This window comes from Oncorhynchus gorbuscha, linkage group LG21 (genome assembly GCF_021184085.1).
Source record: "Oncorhynchus gorbuscha isolate QuinsamMale2020 ecotype Even-year linkage group LG21, OgorEven_v1.0, whole genome shotgun sequence".
Lineage (NCBI taxonomy): Eukaryota > Metazoa > Chordata > Actinopteri > Salmoniformes > Salmonidae > Oncorhynchus > Oncorhynchus gorbuscha.
In genome coordinates, this window is record NC_060193.1 from 2,131,748 (window position 1) to 2,148,979 (window position 17,232).

General features: G+C 47.4%; 1 protein-coding gene and 1 long non-coding RNA gene across 4 annotated transcripts in view; both read left to right on the forward strand.

Annotated features, from left to right (window-relative positions):
• Positions 1–18: 18 nt before the first annotated feature.
• Positions 19–3,020, forward strand: LOC124008286. 2 transcript variants are annotated; one of them, XR_006834077.1, is made up of 2 exons: positions 19–170; positions 741–3,020. It is a non-coding gene; the product is annotated as an uncharacterized LOC124008286 (long non-coding RNA). The 2 variants fall into 2 exon arrangements; XR_006834078.1 differs by lacking the exon at positions 19–170 and adding an exon at positions 343–357.
• A 1,564-nt stretch (positions 3,021–4,584) lies between these two features.
• LOC124008307 (FH2 domain-containing protein 1-like) overlaps positions 4,585–17,232 on the forward strand; it is a 72,921-nt gene continuing 60,273 nt past the window's right edge. For both annotated transcript variants that reach the window (XM_046319474.1, XM_046319473.1), the window contains exon 1: positions 4,585–4,854. The gene's annotated coding sequence lies outside the window, so the exon portion shown is untranslated. The remainder of the gene's footprint in view (positions 4,855–17,232) is intronic.

The following is a 17,232-nucleotide window of genomic DNA, read 5'->3' on the forward strand; positions in this document are numbered from 1 at the left end:
GCTCATCACCCTCAATAACCATCCACCATGTCTGGGGGCCCATGAAACCTTCCAGTATCTTAATGCAAGTTGGGGCCTCTCAACTGCCACATCTGTGGGACAAAACAGGGGGTATTGTCGACAGGGGGTATTGTCCTTTAGAGCCTATAGGTTCTCCTCTTACCCTATAGGTTCTCCTCTTACCCTATAGGTTATCCTTTTACCCTATATGTCCTATAGGTTCTCCTCTTACCCTATAGGTTCTCCTCTTACCCTATATGTCCTATAGGTTCTCCTCTTACCCTATAGGTTCTCCTCTTACCCTATAGGTTCTCCTCTTACCCGATAGGTCCTATAGGTTCTCCTCTTACCCTATAGGTTATTTTCTTACCCTATAGGTTCTCCTCTTACCCTATAGGTTCTCCTCTTACCCTATATGTCCTATAGGTTCTCCTCTTACCCTATATGTCCTATAGGTTCTTCTCTTACCCTATAGGTTCTCCTCTTACCCTATAGGTTCTCCTCTTACCCTATAGGTTCTCCTCTTACCCTATAGGTTCTCCTCTTACCCTATAGGTTCTCCTCTTACCCTATAGGTTCTCCTCTTACCCTATAGGTTCTCCTCTTACCCTATATGTCCTATAGGTTCGTCTCTTACCCTATTGGTCCTATAGGTTCTTCTCTTACCCTATAGGTCCTATAGGTTCTCCTCTTACCCGATAGATCCTATAGGTCCTCCTCTTACCCTATAGATCCTATAGGTTCTCCTCTTACCCTATAGGTTCTCCTCTTACCCTATAGCTTCTGCTCTTGCCCTATAGAACCTATAGATTCTCCTCTTACCCTATAGGTTCTCCTCTTACCCTATAGCTTCTGCTCTTGCCCTATAGAACCTATAGGTTCTCCTCTTACCCTATATCTTACCCTATAGGTTCTCCTCTTACCCTATAGAACCTATAGGTTATTATCTTACCCTATAGGTCCTCCTCCTTCTCCTTTTTCACTCTGTTTCTCCTACTTGACTACTACTTGACTATAGACTGTTGTTCACTCTGTTTCCTGCTACTTGACTATAGACTGTTGTTCACTCTGTTTTATCCTACTTGACTATAGACTGTTCACTGTTTCCTTCTACTTGACTATAGACTGTTGTTCACTCTGTTTCCTCCTACTTGACTATAGACTGTTGTTCAATCTGTTACTCCTACTTGACTATAGACTGTTGTTCACTCTGTTTCCTCCTACTTGACTATAGACTGTTCACTGTTTCCTTCTACTTGACTATAGACTGTTGTTCACTCTGTTTCCTCCTACTTGACTATAGACTGTTGTTCACTCTGTTTCTCCTACTTGACTATAGACTGTTGTTCACTCTGTTTCCTCCTACTTGACTATAGACTGTTGTTCACTCTGTTTCCTCCTACTTGACTATAGACTGTTGTTCACTATGTTTCTCCTACTTGACTATAGACTGTTGTTCACTATGTTTCTCCTACTTGACTATAGACTGTTGTTCACTCTGTTTCTCCTACTTGACTATAGACTGTTGTTCACTATGTTTCTCCTACTTGACTATAGACTGTTGTTCACTATGTTTCTCCTACTTGACTATAGACTGTTGTTCACTCTGTTTCTCCTACTTGACTATAGACTGTTGTTCACTATGTTTCTCCTACTTGACTATAGACTGTTGTTCACTATGTTTCTCCTACTTGACTATAGACTGTTGTTCACTATGTTTCTCCTACTTGACTATAGACTGTTGTTCACTCTGTTTCTCCTACTTGACTATAGACTGTTGTTCACTCTGTTTCTCCTATTCACTGACTGTATAGGAGTTCTGTTTGGCAGTAGCATTGTTACTATCACAGCATTTCTGTTATTATTATTATGTATACAGTATGTACAGTTCTCCTGTATTGACTAATGCTGTGTCCAAAATGTCACCCTGTTCCCTACGTTCGTTCACTACCTTTGGAGCTCTATAAAGGGAAGTGCGTAGCATGTGGGGACGCAGCCTACAACTAAAGGACCAAACTAACGTGCGGTGCTGAGATATGGAACCAAAGCCAGAGACTGTAGAATGTTCGAGACCGTTAGAACCTTTTACACTCTAGAACCTTCTTGGACTTTATAAGGATCTTTTACCGAGTTGCAATTCATATAAAGGAAATCAGTCGATGTTAAGTCCCTAATCAGGTGATGAAGCCAGATGTGAGGTCCTGGGTTGTCGTGGTTACATGTGGTCTATGGTTGTGAGGCCGGTTGGACGTACTGCCAGATTCTCTAAAACAACATTGGAGGTGGCTTATAGTAGAGAAATGAACATTCAATTATCTGGCAACAACTATGATGGACATTCCTGCTATCAACATGCCAATTGCACTCTCCCTCAACTTGAGACATCTGTAGCATTTTTAGAATGGCCTTTTATTGTCCCTGGCACAAGGTGCACCTATGTACTGATCATGCTGTTTTTAAATCAGATTCTTGATTATGCCACACCTGTCAGGTGGATGGATTATCTTGGCAAAGGAGAAATGCTCACTAACAGGGATGTAAACAAATTTGTGTACAACATTTGGGAGAAATAAGCTTTTTGTGCGTAAGGAACATTTCTGGGATCTTTTAGTTCGGCTCATGAAACTCGGGACCAACACTTTTTCCATTTTGTGTTTTTGTATTTTTGTTCGGTGTATTTCCAAACGCATCTTTTGCACTTGTCTATCTACCAAAAATTAACAATTGTGTATAATTGTGTGTTTTTGAATTATAAACGCAATTTAATGCCAAATATCGAGATCAACATTATTCTTTGTGTATAATGTACGTGTTTTATGATTCTTTAAAAATAGGAAATTCAAAAAGCACTCGCACATCTGAGTTATCTTCGTTGCAGGTGCGTCATAACAGTTGAATAAAACAAGACCAAAAAGGAGAAACCTACACACTGCTCTTTAAGCTTTACAAATCGCCCTCCCGTCCAATCAGAAGCTTATTACAGAGCAGTGAGCGGGTTTAATTTTTTTTTTTTTTTTTTTTTTTTTTTCAAATCTTAAAATAGGGAATGCACTTGCACATCTGCGTGGGCTTGTTGCAGGTGCGTGGGAATCATTTGTGGCGATCTTAAAGAAAATGACTTGCACACACTGCTCTTGCCTGTGTTACTTAGATTTGTTAAGCTTTTATGTATTTACTTGTTGGCTTTCCTCAGAGCTTTTGGTGTGTTTTTGAATCTTGCCCATTAAAATGTTTGAACAATTTGTTTTATCATGTCTTTGTCATGTCAGAAAATGGTGTTTGAATGTTAATGTTTATTTATTTTTATAGTCCCAGTCAGTGTTTTTCCAGTCATGTGATCAGCTCATTAACATAACGTAATAATATATATATATATTGTATTTATGTTATTGTTAATGAGCTGATCACATGACTTATGTTAATGAGCTATATTTATTTATTTTTAGGACAGCATTTATGACATCACTCACTATGACATCATTTTTCCTTCTCAGGGTTCCATAAGCAGTGTTCTAGAATGTCTCATTGTACTGTGTGTTTACTTAGCATCTGCCAGATGCCTAAACAAAGTGACTAGGGGCTATTCTCTCCGCAGAGCTAATGGGCTGTTTTCAGCCTCGCTCGTTCCCAACGCTAAGGCTTCAATCCCGTTTCTCCACCCTTCTCCCAAAGTGCACACTTGCGGACCACCCGTCATGGATTTAACAATGGTGGAAACTCCGTCCAGCCAATGCTTACACTAATCCAATGCTTTTAAATCCACTATTGGGATTGTGTAAGTGTACACTTTGGGTGAAAGGTGGAGAATGTTGTTTCTATGTCATTTTAATGAAACGTGGGGAATAGACGTTGAATTGATGTCTGCCCAGTGGGTAAGGTCTGGTTTCAGGCACAGTCTCGGACTGTCCAGCTATTTCCCATTGAATAAAAACTGCCATTTAGAATCATTCAAATGACCATGGGTATTAGGAGAGAGATATAGTAATTGGAGAGTTGATTCGCCAATTGAGAACAAAATGCCTTCACTGCTAAACCTGTGTTAACGATCTGCTGTGTGTCCGCGTCGGTGTGTGTCCGCGTCGAGGGTCATCTTGATGAAAAAGCTCTCCGGAGAGCAGCTCTGTCCACCGGGCAGCGAGGACTGACTCACTGCCGGACTAATCTAGGACACTGACAGCTCTATTCTCTACACTGACTTTACCCGGCTAAGTGTTTTCAAGATTACTTAAAGGGGATGATCTGTGGTGCAGCAGTTGAACTAAGTTCACGAGTCATTCATAAGTTATTATTTAAAACAATCAATGGCTATTTGATTCAAACGCTTGTACCAATTGCAGATTGACCCTTTCAATTGTGACTGATACACTGCAGCTAATTACTGGGAGAGAAGTCAAAGACCAAGGGAGGGACAGGTTGAGCTGTTATCTACCCTTAACACACTCCCTTAATAACACACTCCCTTCACACACAGCCTGCCCACAGCATGACGTCATGGCACACAGAGGCTGCATCATATTGTAGACAATCCTTTTCATTCAAGTGATATTGCTTTTCCTCTGTACTGTATTCTACAGTCAATATAGGGCTATCAACAATAATCTATTCCACTCTCTCTCATCACACCTGAGCGAGCAGCGTTGGGGGGGGGTGTCCACGCATGCGCACCACTCTCCCTACGCACTCGCGCTCAACCGGTGTCGGGAGAAGCTCGTGCCAGTTCTACGGGTAGGTCCGTGGGAGAGGTCTGCTCTGTGTACACTGGCAAAGGATCCGTTTCTTCTCCTGCTATACCGAACTCTATTCTCCTCGGTTTGACAAGGAATATATCTGCGTGTGCATGCTCCGTTTTTAACGGTAAGTTTTTAGGGACAATAAACGGTATTTGCATTATTTTTTTTTGTCGCCAACGGGTTTAGAATTGCAACTATACTCATCTCACACTCGGTCATGTGGTTAGCGGTGCCTACCGTGTCATAAAACGATGACACTTCAGGGGATTGTAGTGTATACCTAGTGTGAGTAATCAAACTGTCATCCTCAGCTGGCCTTTTTTGGCGTTAGTTTGGTTCAATAATAGTGACCATGTGCAGCCGGATTTCTATCCTCCAGCTCTAGTTGCGGTGATCTGCGTTTGCTTGATTAGCTTCATTTTTAAATGTTATTTTTCTTGTAAAATAATTGTCACCGCAGGTCTCAATATGGTGTAATTGCAGACCGCGATTCGGGGCGTTTCGTGATATCAGGGAACAACCATTGATACCTACCATCGGTCAGTTCCGGTGTTATTAGATTGATTGTCTCTCGACACAGATGATTTGTTTACATAGCAGGTTAGGTGATTGAGCATAGCAGGTCAGGACAATGAGGTTATGGTTAGGAAAAGGTTTAGGCCTTACCTACAATCATACACGAAAGAAACGCCCACAGACCAATGGCGAGCGTGAATATCCCATCAATAAACACCGATATCAGAAAACATCCCTAATTGCGGTCTGCAATTACACCCTTCTCGTGATCTGACCAATGAAGTATAAAAACCCTGTATTGCTGATGCTATGTTTTAGCCAATGAGAGGCTTTGAAAGCCATCACGCGGCCATCCAGTCGGAGGAATAGGAATTAATGGGATTCTACAGTATTTAATTGAAATGTTTCAAGGACAAAATTAAATGTATTTAAGTATTTCTTTGTTTGTTGTTGTTGTGGGGACAGTCACATTAGAACTTCCAAACAAATTATACTTTAATAAGGAAGTTTTGTAAAGTTTTTGTAAAATGTTTTACTCACCTCCATAATATAATGTTTTAAAGTACGCATTTAAGGTGTCTATAATAGAATAAACGAATGTTGACATTCATAACTGCATTTCTATAACTTCCTCAATATGTTTACATTGGAGGAGGAGAACCAAGATGGTGGCGCGGTGGCCTCAATACAGCACTCCCTGTCAGTCATCTAGTGTGTATAAATCATTGAATCTGACTGTAATATTGTTGTCAGTGGCCAGCCTCTGTATGGAGTCAACAGGGCCAACATTATCGGCGGGCCTCAGGGGGCCTGGCGCGCCCGTCCAAATAAAATATTGATCATTTATTAGACTGAGACGCGCCCCGACAGAAAACACATCAATCTCTGATAAGAGTGAAACAGCTCCTCTCTGTCTCAGTATGAGTAGACCATGTATCTGATGCTGTCTCAGTATGTGTAGACCATGTATCTGATGCTGTCTCAGTATGTGTAGACCATGTATCTGATGCTGTCTCAGTATGTGTAGACCATGTATCTGATGCTGTCTCAGTATGTGTAGACCATGTATCTGATGCTGTCTCAGTATGTGTAGACCATGTATCTGATGCTGTCTCAGTATGTGTAGACCATGTATCTGATGCTGTCTGGACAGTGAAACAGCATCTCTCTGTCTCAGTATGTGTAGACCATGTATCTAATGCTGTCTGGACAGTGAAACAGCACCTCTCTGTCTCAGTATGTATAGACCATGTATCTGATGCTGTCTCAGTATGTGTAGACCATGTATCTGATGCTGTCTCAGTATGTGTAGACCATGTATCTGATGCTGTCTGGACAGTGAAACAGCATCTCTCTGTCTCAGTATGTGTAGACCATGTATCTAATGCTGTCTGGACAGTGAAACAGCACCTCTCTGTCTCAGTATGTATAGACCATGTATCTGATGCTGTCTCAGTATGTGTAGACCATGTATCTGATGCTGTCTCAGTATGTATAGACCATGTATCTGATGCTGTCTCAGTATGTGTAGACCATGTATCTGATGCTGTCTCAGTATGTATAGACCATGTATCTGATGCTGTCTGGACAGTGAAACAGCATCTCTCTGTCTCAGTATGTATAGACCATGTATCTGATGCTGTCTGGACAGTGAAACAGCACCTCATGTCTCTGTCTCAGTATGTGTAGACCATGTATCTGATGCTGTCTCAGTATGTATAGACATGTGATGCTGTCTCAGTACCATGTATCTGATGCTGTCTCAGTATGTATAGACCATGTATCTGATGCTGTCTGGTATGTGAAACATGTATCTGATGCTGTCTCAGTATGTGTAGACCATGTATCTGATGCTGTCTCAGTATGTATAGACCATGTATCTGATGCTGTCTCAGTATGTCAAATCAAATCAAATCAAATTTATTTATATAGCCCTTCGTACATCAGCTGATATCTCAAAGTGCTGTACAGAAACCCAGCCTAAAACCCCAAACAGCAAACAATGCAGATGTGTAGACCATGTATCTGATGCTGTCTCAGTATGTGTAGACCATGTATCTGATGCTGTCTCAGTATGTGTAGACCATGTATCTGATGCTGTCTGGACAGTGAAACAGCACCTCTCTGTCTCAGTATGTGTAGACCATGTATCTGATGCTGTCTCAGTATGTGTAGACCATGTATCTGATGCTGTCTCAGTATGTGTAGACCATGTATCTGATGCTGTCTGGACAGTGAAACAGCATCTCTCTGTCTCAGTATGTGTAGACCATGTATCTGATGCTATCTGGACAGTGAAACAGCACCTCTCTGTCTCAGTATGAGTAGACCATGTATCTGATGCTGTCTCAGTATGTGTAAACCATGAATCTGATGCTGTCTCAGTATGAGTAGACCATGTATCTGATGCTGTCTCAGTATGTGTAGACCATGTATCTGATGCTGTCTCAGTATGTATAGACCATGTATCTGATGCAGTCTCAGTATGTATAGACCATGTATCTGATGCTGTCTCAGTATGAGTAGACCATGTATCTGATGCTGTCTCAGTATGTATAGACCATGTATCTGATGCTGTCTCAGTATGTGTAGACCATGTATCTGATGCTGTCTCAGTATGTGTAGACCATGTATCTGATGCTGTCTGGACAGTGAAACAGCACCTCTCTGTCTCAGTATGTGTAGACCATGTATCTGATGCTGTCTGGACAGTGAAACAGCATCTCTCTGTCTCAGTATGTGTAGACCATGTATCTGATGCTGTCTCAGTATGTGTAGACCATGTATCTGATGCTGTCTCAGTATGTATAGACCATGTATCTGATGCTGTCTCAGTATGTATAGACCATGTATCTGATGCTGTCTCAGTATGTGTAGACCATGTATCTGATGCTGTCTCAGTATGTATAGACCATGTATCTGATGCTGTCTCAGTATGTGTAGACCATGTATCTGATGCTGTCTCAGTATGTATAGACCATGTATCTGATGCTGTCTCAGTATGTGTAGACCATGTATCTGATGCTGTCTCAGTATGTGTAGACCATGTATCTGATGCTGTCTCAGTATGTGTAGACCATGTATCTGATGCTGTCTCAGTATGTATAGACCATGTATCTGATGCTGTCTGGACAGTGAAACAGCACCTCTCTGTCTCAGTATGTGTAGACCATGTATCTGATGCTGTCTCAGTATGTGTAGACCATGTATCTGATGCTGTCTCAGTATGTATAGACCATGTATCTGATGCTGTCTCAGTATGTGTAGACCATGTATCTGATGCTGTCTCAGTATGTGTAGACCATGTATCTGATGCTGTCTCAGTATGTGTAGACCATGTATCTGATGCTGTCTCAGTATGTGTAGACCATGTATCTGATGCTGTCTCAGTATGTGTAGACCATGTATCTGATGCTGTCTGGACAGTGAAACAGCATCTCTCTGTCTCAGTATGTGTAGACCATGTATCTGATGCTGTCTCAGTATGTGTAGACCATGTATCTGATGCTGTCTCAGTATGTGTAGACCATGTATCTGATGCTGTCTGGACCAACAGAGTATGGTGTGGTGAAGGGAGAGGGCTCCATCTCATTGAAATGGGTCCAGATTAAGGCCCATGCGTTTCTCTGGGTATGCTATGCAGCCCTATGGGTCCAGATTAAGGCCCATGTGTTTCTCTGGGTATGCTATGCAGCCCTATGGGTCCAGATTAAGGCCCATGTGTTTCTCTGGGTATGCTATGCAGCCCTATGGGTCCAGATTAAGGCCCATGTGTTTCTCTGGGTATGCTATGCAGCCCTATGGGTCCAGATTAAGGCCCATGTGTTTCTCTGGGTATGCTATGTAGCCCTATGGGTCCAGATTAAGGCCAATGTGTTTCTCTGGGTATGCTATGCAGCCCTATGGGTCCAGATTAAGGCCCATGCGTTTCTCTGGGTATGCTATGTAGCCCTATGGGTCCAGATTAAGGCCCATGTGTTTCTCTGGGTATGCTATGCAGCCCTATGGGTCCAGATTAAGGCCCATGTGTTTCTCTGGGTATGCTATGCAGCCCTATGGGTCCAGATTAAGGCCCATGTGTTTCTCTGGGTATGCTATGCAGCCCTATGGGTCCAGATTAAGGCCAATGCGTTTCTCTGGGTATGCTATGTAGCCCTATGGGTCCAGATTAAGGCCCATGTGTTTCTCTGGGTATGCTATGCAGCCCTATGGGTCCAGATTAAGGCCCATGTGTTTCTCTGGGTATGCTATGTAGCCCTATGGGTCCAGATTAAGGCCAATGTGTTTCTCTGGGTATGCTATGCAGCCCTATGGGTCCAGATTAAGGCCAATGCGTTTCTCTGGGTATGCTATGTAGCCCTATGGGTCCAGATTAAGGCCCATGTGTTTCTCTGGGTATGCTATGCAGCCCTATGGGTCCAGATTAAGGCCCATGTGTTTCTCTGGGTATGCTATGTAGCCCTATGGGTCCAGATTAAGGCCAATGTGTTTCTCTGGGTATGCTATGCAGCCCTATGGGTCCAGATTAAGGCCAATGCGTTTCTCTGGGTATGCTATGTAGCCCTATGGGTCCAGATTAAGGCCAATGTGTTTCTCTGGGTATGCTATGCAGCCCTATGGGTCCAGATTAAGGCCCATGCGTTTCTCTGGGTATGCTATGCAGCCCTATGGGTCCAGATTAAGGCCAATGTGTTTCTCTGGGTATGCTATGTAGCCCTATGGGTCCAGATTAAGGCCAATGTGTTTCTCTGGGTATGCTATGCAGCCCTATGCTTGTCGCCTGCCTGTTGCTCTTCATTAGCGATTAGCTCAAGACCGATAGAAAGGGAGGTCGGACAGGTGGAACAAAGAGTTATAGACTATAGACTATCTCTGAGTTATAGACCTACTGCTACTTTGGTCTATAGACCTACTGCTACTTTGGTCTATAGACCTACTGGTACAACCTATAGGCCTGTCCAGTAGTAGGTCTATCTCTGAGTTATAGATCTATAGGCCTGTACAGTAGTAGGTCTATCTCTGAGTTATAGACCTATAGGCCTGTCCAGTAGTAGGTCTATCTCTGAGTTATAGACCTATAGGCCTGTCCAGTAGTAGGTCTATCTCTGAGTTATAGACCTATAGGCCTGTCCAGTAGTAGGTCTATCTCTGAGTTATAGACCTATAGGCCTGTCCAGTAGTAGGTCTATCTCTGAGTTATAGACCTATAGGCCTGTCCAGTAGTAGGTCTATCTCTGAGTTATAGATCTATAGGCCTGTCCAGTAGTAGGTCTATCTCTGAGTTATAGATCTATAGGCCTGTACAGTAGTAGGTCTATCTCTGAGTTATAGATCTATAGGCCTGTACAGTAGTAGGTCTATCTCTGAGTTATAACCTATAGGCCTGTACAGTAGTAGGTCTATCTCTGAGTTATAACCTATAGGCCTGTCCAGTAGTAGGTCTATCTCTGAGTTATAGACCTATAGGAATGTCCAGTAGTAGGTCTATCGATGAGTCCTATGGAAGTTATAGACCTATAGGCCTGTACAGTAGTAGGTCTATCTCTGAGTCCTATGGAAGTTATAGACCTATAGGCCTGTACAGTAGTAGGTCTATCTCTGAGTTATAGACCTATAGGCCTGTCCAGTGTCAATGTGTCCAAGGTCGGAGGTCGGTGATCTCACAAAATAGTTTAATTTAGACTTTTAGATTTAATCATTTTAATTCAGATTTTTACGATTAATCACGTGACAATGATTTTAAGGAATTTAAACATTATTGAAACTAAACTGTTCCAAGAAAATGTGCAGAAGAAGAAGGTCCAGGTTACCCACCTACTGGTCCAGGTTACCCACCTACTGGTCCAGGTTACCCACCTACTGGTCCAGGTTACCCACCTACTGGTCCAGGTTACCCACCTACTGGTCCAGGTTACCCACCTACTGGTCCAGGTTACCCACCTACTGGTCCAGGTTACCCACCTACTGGTCCAGGTTACCCACCTACTGGTCCAGGTTACCCACCTACTGGTCCAGGTTACCCACCTACTGGTCCAGGTTACCCACCTACTGGTCCAGGTTACCCACCTACTGGTCCAGGTTACCCACCTACTGGTCCAGGTTACCCACCTACTGGTCCAGGTTACCCACCTACTGGTCCAGGTTACCCACCTACTGGTCCAGGTTACCCACCCACTGGTCCAGGTTACCCACCCACTGGTCCAGGTTACCCACCCACTGGTCCAGGTTACCCACCCACTGGTCCAGGTTACCCACCCACTGGTCCAGGTTACCCACCTACTGGTCCAGGTTACCCACCTACTGGTCCAGGTTACCCACCTACTGGTCCAGGTTACCCACCTACTGGTCCAGGTTACCCACTGGTCCAGGTTACCCACCTACTGATCCAGGTTACCCACCTACTGGTCCAGGTTACCCACCCACTGGTCCAGGTTACCCACTGGTCCAGGTTACCCACCCACTGGTCCAGGTTACCCACCTACTGGTCCAGGTTACCCACCCACTGGTCCAGGTTACCCACCTACTGGTCCAGGTTACCCACCTACTGGTCCAGGTTACCCACTGGTCCAGGTTACCCACCAACTGGTCCAGGTTACCCACCCACTGGTCCAGGTTACCCACCCACTGATCCAGGTTACCCACCTACTGGTCCAGGTTACCCACCTACTGGTCCAGGTTACCCACCTACTGGTCCAGGTTACCCACCTACTGGTCCAGGTTACCCACTGGTCCAGGTTACCCACCCACTGGTCCAGGTTACCCACCTACTGGTCCAGGTTACCCACCTACTGGTCCAGGTTACCCACTGGTCCAGGTTACCCACCTACTGGTCCAGGTTACCCACCTACTGGTCCAGGTTACCCACCTACTGGTCCAGGTTACCCACCTACTGGTCCAGGTTACCCACTGGTCCAGGTTACCTACTGGTCCAGGTTACCCGCCCACTGGTCCAGGTTACCCACTGGTCCAGGTTACCCACTGGTCCAGGTTACCCACCTACTGGTCCAGGTTACCCACCCACTGGTCCAGGTTACCCACCTACTGGTCCAGGTTACCCACTGGTCCAGGTTACCCACTGGTCCAGGTTACCTACAGGTCCAGGTTACCTACTGGTCCAGGTTACCTACTGGTCCAGGTTACCCACCTACTGGTCCAGGTTACCCACTGGTCCAGGTTACCCACCCACTGGTCCAGGTTACCCACCTACTGGTCCAGGTTACCCACCTACTGGTCCAGGTTACCCACCTACTGGTCCAGGTTACCCACCTACTGGTCCAGGTTACCCACCCACTAGTCCAGGTTACCCACCCACTGGTCCAGGTTACCCACCTACTGGTCCAGGTTACCCACCTACTGGTCCAGGTTACCCACCTACTGGTCCAGGTTACCCACTGGTCCAGGTTACCCACCCACTGGTCCAGGTTACCCACCCACTGGTCCAGGTTGCCCACCCACTGGTCCAGGTTACCCACCTACTGGTCCAGGTTACCCACCTACTGGTCCAGGTTACCCACCCACTGGTCCAGGTTACCCACTGGTCCAGGTTACCTACTGGTCCAGGTTACCCACCTACTGGTCCAGGTTACCCGCTGGTACATGCAGTGAAACGACAAATATATGCACCCCCCCCCCATTTGACCGTTGACCTTTTTTAAAAATCAAACCTGTCCAGCTGATCCATTCTGGCGCCGGCCCTATAAGTTAATGCTCTAAAACCTGCTGGAGATGATCACCACTAGGGGCTCTACGATGGAGATGATCACCACTAGGGGCTCTACGATGGAGATGATCACCACTAGCGGCTTTATGATGGAGATGATCACCACTAGGGGCTCTACTATGGAGATGATCACCACTAGGGGCTCTACTATGGAGATGATCACCACTAGGGGCTCTACTATGGAGATGATCACCACTAGGGGCTCTACTATGGAGATGATCACCACTAGGGGCTCTACGATGGAGATGATCACCACTAGGGGCTCTACTATGGAGATGATCACCACTAGGGGCTCTACGATGGAGATGATCACCACTAGGGGCTCTACGGTGGAGATGATCACCACTAGGGGCTCTACGGTGGAGATGATCACCACTAGGGGCTCTACGATGGAGATGATCACCACTAGGGGCTCTACTATGGAGATGATCACCACTAGGGGCTCTACTATGGAGATGATCACCACTAGGGGCTCTACGATGGAGATGATCACCACTAGGGGCTCTACGATGGAGATGATCACCACTAGGGGCTCTATGATGGAGATGATCACCACTAGGGGCTCTATGATGGAGATGATCACCACTAGGGGCTCTACGGTGGAGATGATCACCACTAGGGGCTCTACGATGGAGATGATCACCACTAGGGGCTCTACGATGGAGATGATCACCACTAGGGGCTCTATGATGGAGATGATCACCACTAGGGGCTCTACGATGGAGATGATCACCACTAGGGGCTCTACGGTGGAGATGATCACCACTAGGGGCTCTACGATGGAGATGATCACCACTAGGGGCTCTATGATGGAGATGATCACCAGTAGGGGCTCTACGATGGAGATGATCACCACTAGGGGCTCTACGGTGGAGATGATCACCACTAGGGGCTCTACGAAGGAGATGATCACCACTAGGGGCTATACGATGGAGATGATCACCACTAGGGGCTCTACGGTGCAGATAGTGCTCTAAAACCGGAAGTGAGATTTAGCAGTAAAGGCTCTTTGACACAAACATTTAGCCATCTCTCTAATTTACTTGGCCTACAGGGTTTTGATAGGCACTTGCGGGGAGTCCAGATGGAAGAGGACAAGTGTCTTCATTAGGACCTGCGCCACTTCCTGTGCGAGGTAACGTCGTACTCTACGGATATTATAATAATAATAATATATGCCATTTAGCAGACGCTTTTATCCAAAGCGACTTACAGTCATGTGTGCATACATTCTACGTATGGGTGGTCCCGGGGATCGAACCCACTACCCTGGCGTTACAAGCGCCATGCTCTACCAACTGAGCTACAGATATTGTAGAGTGTGAACCTGCAGGAACGAGTCACTGTTTCGTTTGCAGAGAACGACATGGTGTGGTCTAGAGTCACGCCAAGTTTCTTTGCATTCTGTGGAGGGGGACAACGTGGAGTTGTCAACCATGATGGAGAGGTCTTGTTGCGGGAAGACCTTCCCCGGGAGGAAGAGCAGCTCCATCTTGTTTAGCTTGAGGTGGTGGGCTGACAGAGAAGCGTGTTTCTACCTGGGTGTCAGAAGGTGGGGGAGAGAAAAGTAGCTGTGTCATCCACATAGCAATGACAGGAAAGACCATGTGAGGATATGACGGAGCCGAATTACTTGGTCTATAAAGAGGAGAGGACCTAGAAACGAGCCCTGGGGGACACCAATAGTGAGAGTACGTGATGCAGACACAGATCCTCTCCACATCACCTGGTAGGAGAAGCCTGCCAGGTAGGAGAAGCCTGCCAGGTAGGAGAGGCCTGCCAGGTAGGATGCAATCCAGGAGTGTGAAGAGTCTGAGACGCCCAGCCCTGAGAGGGTGGAGAGGAGGATCTGATAGAGCCTGAGACACCCAGCCCTGAGAGGGTGGAGAGGAGGATCTGATAGAGCCTGAGACGCCCAGCCCTGAGAGGGTGGAGAGGAGGCAGAACCTGAGACGCCCAGCCCCGAGAGGGTGGAGAGGAGGCAGAGCCTGAGACGCCCAGCCCTGAGAGGGTGGAGAGGAGGCAGAGCCTGAGACGCCCAGCCCCGAGAGGGTGGAGAGGAGGCAGAGCCTGAGACGCCCAGCCCTGAGAGGGTGGAGAGGAGGCAGAACCTGAGACGCCCAGCCCCGAGAGGGTGGAGAGGAGGCAGAGCCTGAGACGCCCAGCCCTGAGAGGGTGGAGAGGAGGCAGAACCTGGAGAGGCCCAGCCCCAGCCCTGAGAGGGTGGAGAGGAGGCAGAGCCTGAGACGCCCAGCCCTGAGAGGGTGGAGAGGAGGTAGAGCCTGAGACGCCCAGCCCCGAGAGGGTGGAGAGGAGGCAGAGCCTGAGACGCCCAGCCCCGAGAGGGTGGAGAGGAGGCAGAGCCTGAGACGCCCAGCCCTGAGAGGGTGGAGAGGAGGCAGAGCCTGAGACGCCCAGCCCTGAGAGGGTGGAGAGGAGGCAGAGCCTGAGACGCCCAGCCCTGAGAGGGTGGAGAGGAGGCAGAGCCTGAGACGCCCAGCCCTGAGAGGGTGGAGAGGAGGCAGAGCCTGAGACGCCCAGCCCTGAGAGGGTGGAGAGGAGGCAGAGCCTGAGACGCCCAGCCCTGAGAGGGTGGAGAGGAGGCAGAGCCTGAGACGCCCAGCCCTGAGAGGGTGGAGAGGAGGCAGAGCCTGAGACGCCCAGCCCTGAGAGGGTGGAGAGGAGGCAGAGCCTGAGACGCCCAGCCCTGAGAGGGTGGAGAGGAGGCAGAGCCTGAGACGCCCAGCCCTGAGAGGGTGGAGAGGAGGATCTGATAGAGTCTGAGACGCCCAGCCCTGAGAGGGTGGAGAGGAGGATCTGATAGAGTCTGAGACGCCCAGCCCTGAGAGGGTGGAGAGGAGGATCTGATAGAGCCTGAGACGCCCAGCCCTGAGAGGGTGGAGAGGAGGTTCTGATGGTTCTAGGAGGATGAGAACAGAGGAGAGAGTCAGCTTTGGCAGAGCGGAGAACCTCCATGACACAAAGAAGAAGAAGAAAGACGAGCAGTCTCGGTTGAGTTGTCCCGTCTTGAAGCCTGATTGGAGTCCAGAAGATTGTGACTGGTTAGAGTCCAGAAGATTGTGACTGGTTAGAGTCCAGAAGATTGTGACTGGTTAGAGTCCAGAAGATTGTGACTGGTTAGAGTCCAGAAGATTGTGACTGGTTAGAGTCCAGAAGATTGTGACTGGTTAGAGTCCAGAATATTGTGATTGGTTAGAGTCCAGAAGATTGTGACTGGTTAGAGTCCAGAAGATTGTTCTGAGAGAGATACTGAGAGAGAGTTGGTCAGAGACAGAACGGTCAAGTGGGGGTGGAAGGGGGATACTGGTCTGTGGTTTCCTGGGGAGAGGAGCTGGAGTCTGGAGGAGGGGATACTGGTCTGTGGTTTCCTGAGGAGAGGAGTGACTTGGTCTTTTTGAAGTCAGAGGGGATGCAGCCAGTGGTCAGGGATGAGTTGATGAGGAATGGGAGATGGTCTGGAGGAGGGGATGGGGTCGAGTGGGCAGGGATGAGTTGATGAGGAATGGGAGATGGTCTGGAGGAGGGGATGGGGTCGAGTGGGCAGGGATGAGTTGATGAGGAATGGGAGATGGTCTGGAGGAGGGGATGGGGTCGAGTGGGCAGGGATGAGTTGAGGGAAGTGAGGAATGGGAGATGGTAGGTTACAGTACTGGGCTCTACTGTGCTGAGCTCTACTGTGCTGAGCTCTACTGTACTGGGCTCTACTGTACTGAGCTCTACTGTACTGAGCTCTACTGTACTGGGCTCTACCGTGCTGAGCTCTACCGTACTGGGCTCTACCGTACTGGGCTCTGCTGTACTGGGCTCTGCTGTACTGGGCTCTGCTGTACTGGGCTCTACCGTACTGGGCTCTACCGTGCTGAGCTCTACTGTACTGGGCTCTGCTGTACTGGGCTCTGCTGTACTGGGCTCTGCTGTACTGGGCTCTACTGTACTGGGCTCTGCTGTACTGAGCTCTACTGTACTGGGCTCTACTGTACTGGGCTCTACTGTACTGGGCTCTACTGTACTGAGTTCTACCGTACTGGGCTCTACTGTACTGAGTTCTACTGTACTGGGCTCTGCTGTACTGGGCTCTGCTGTACTGGGCTCTACTGTACTGGGCTCTACTGTGCTGGGCTCTACTGTGCTGGGCTCTACTGTGCTGAGCTCTACTGTACTGAGCTCTACTGTACTGAGCATCGCTATGCTGAGCTCTACTGTACTGAGCATCGCTATGCTGAGCTCTACTGTGCTGAGCATCGC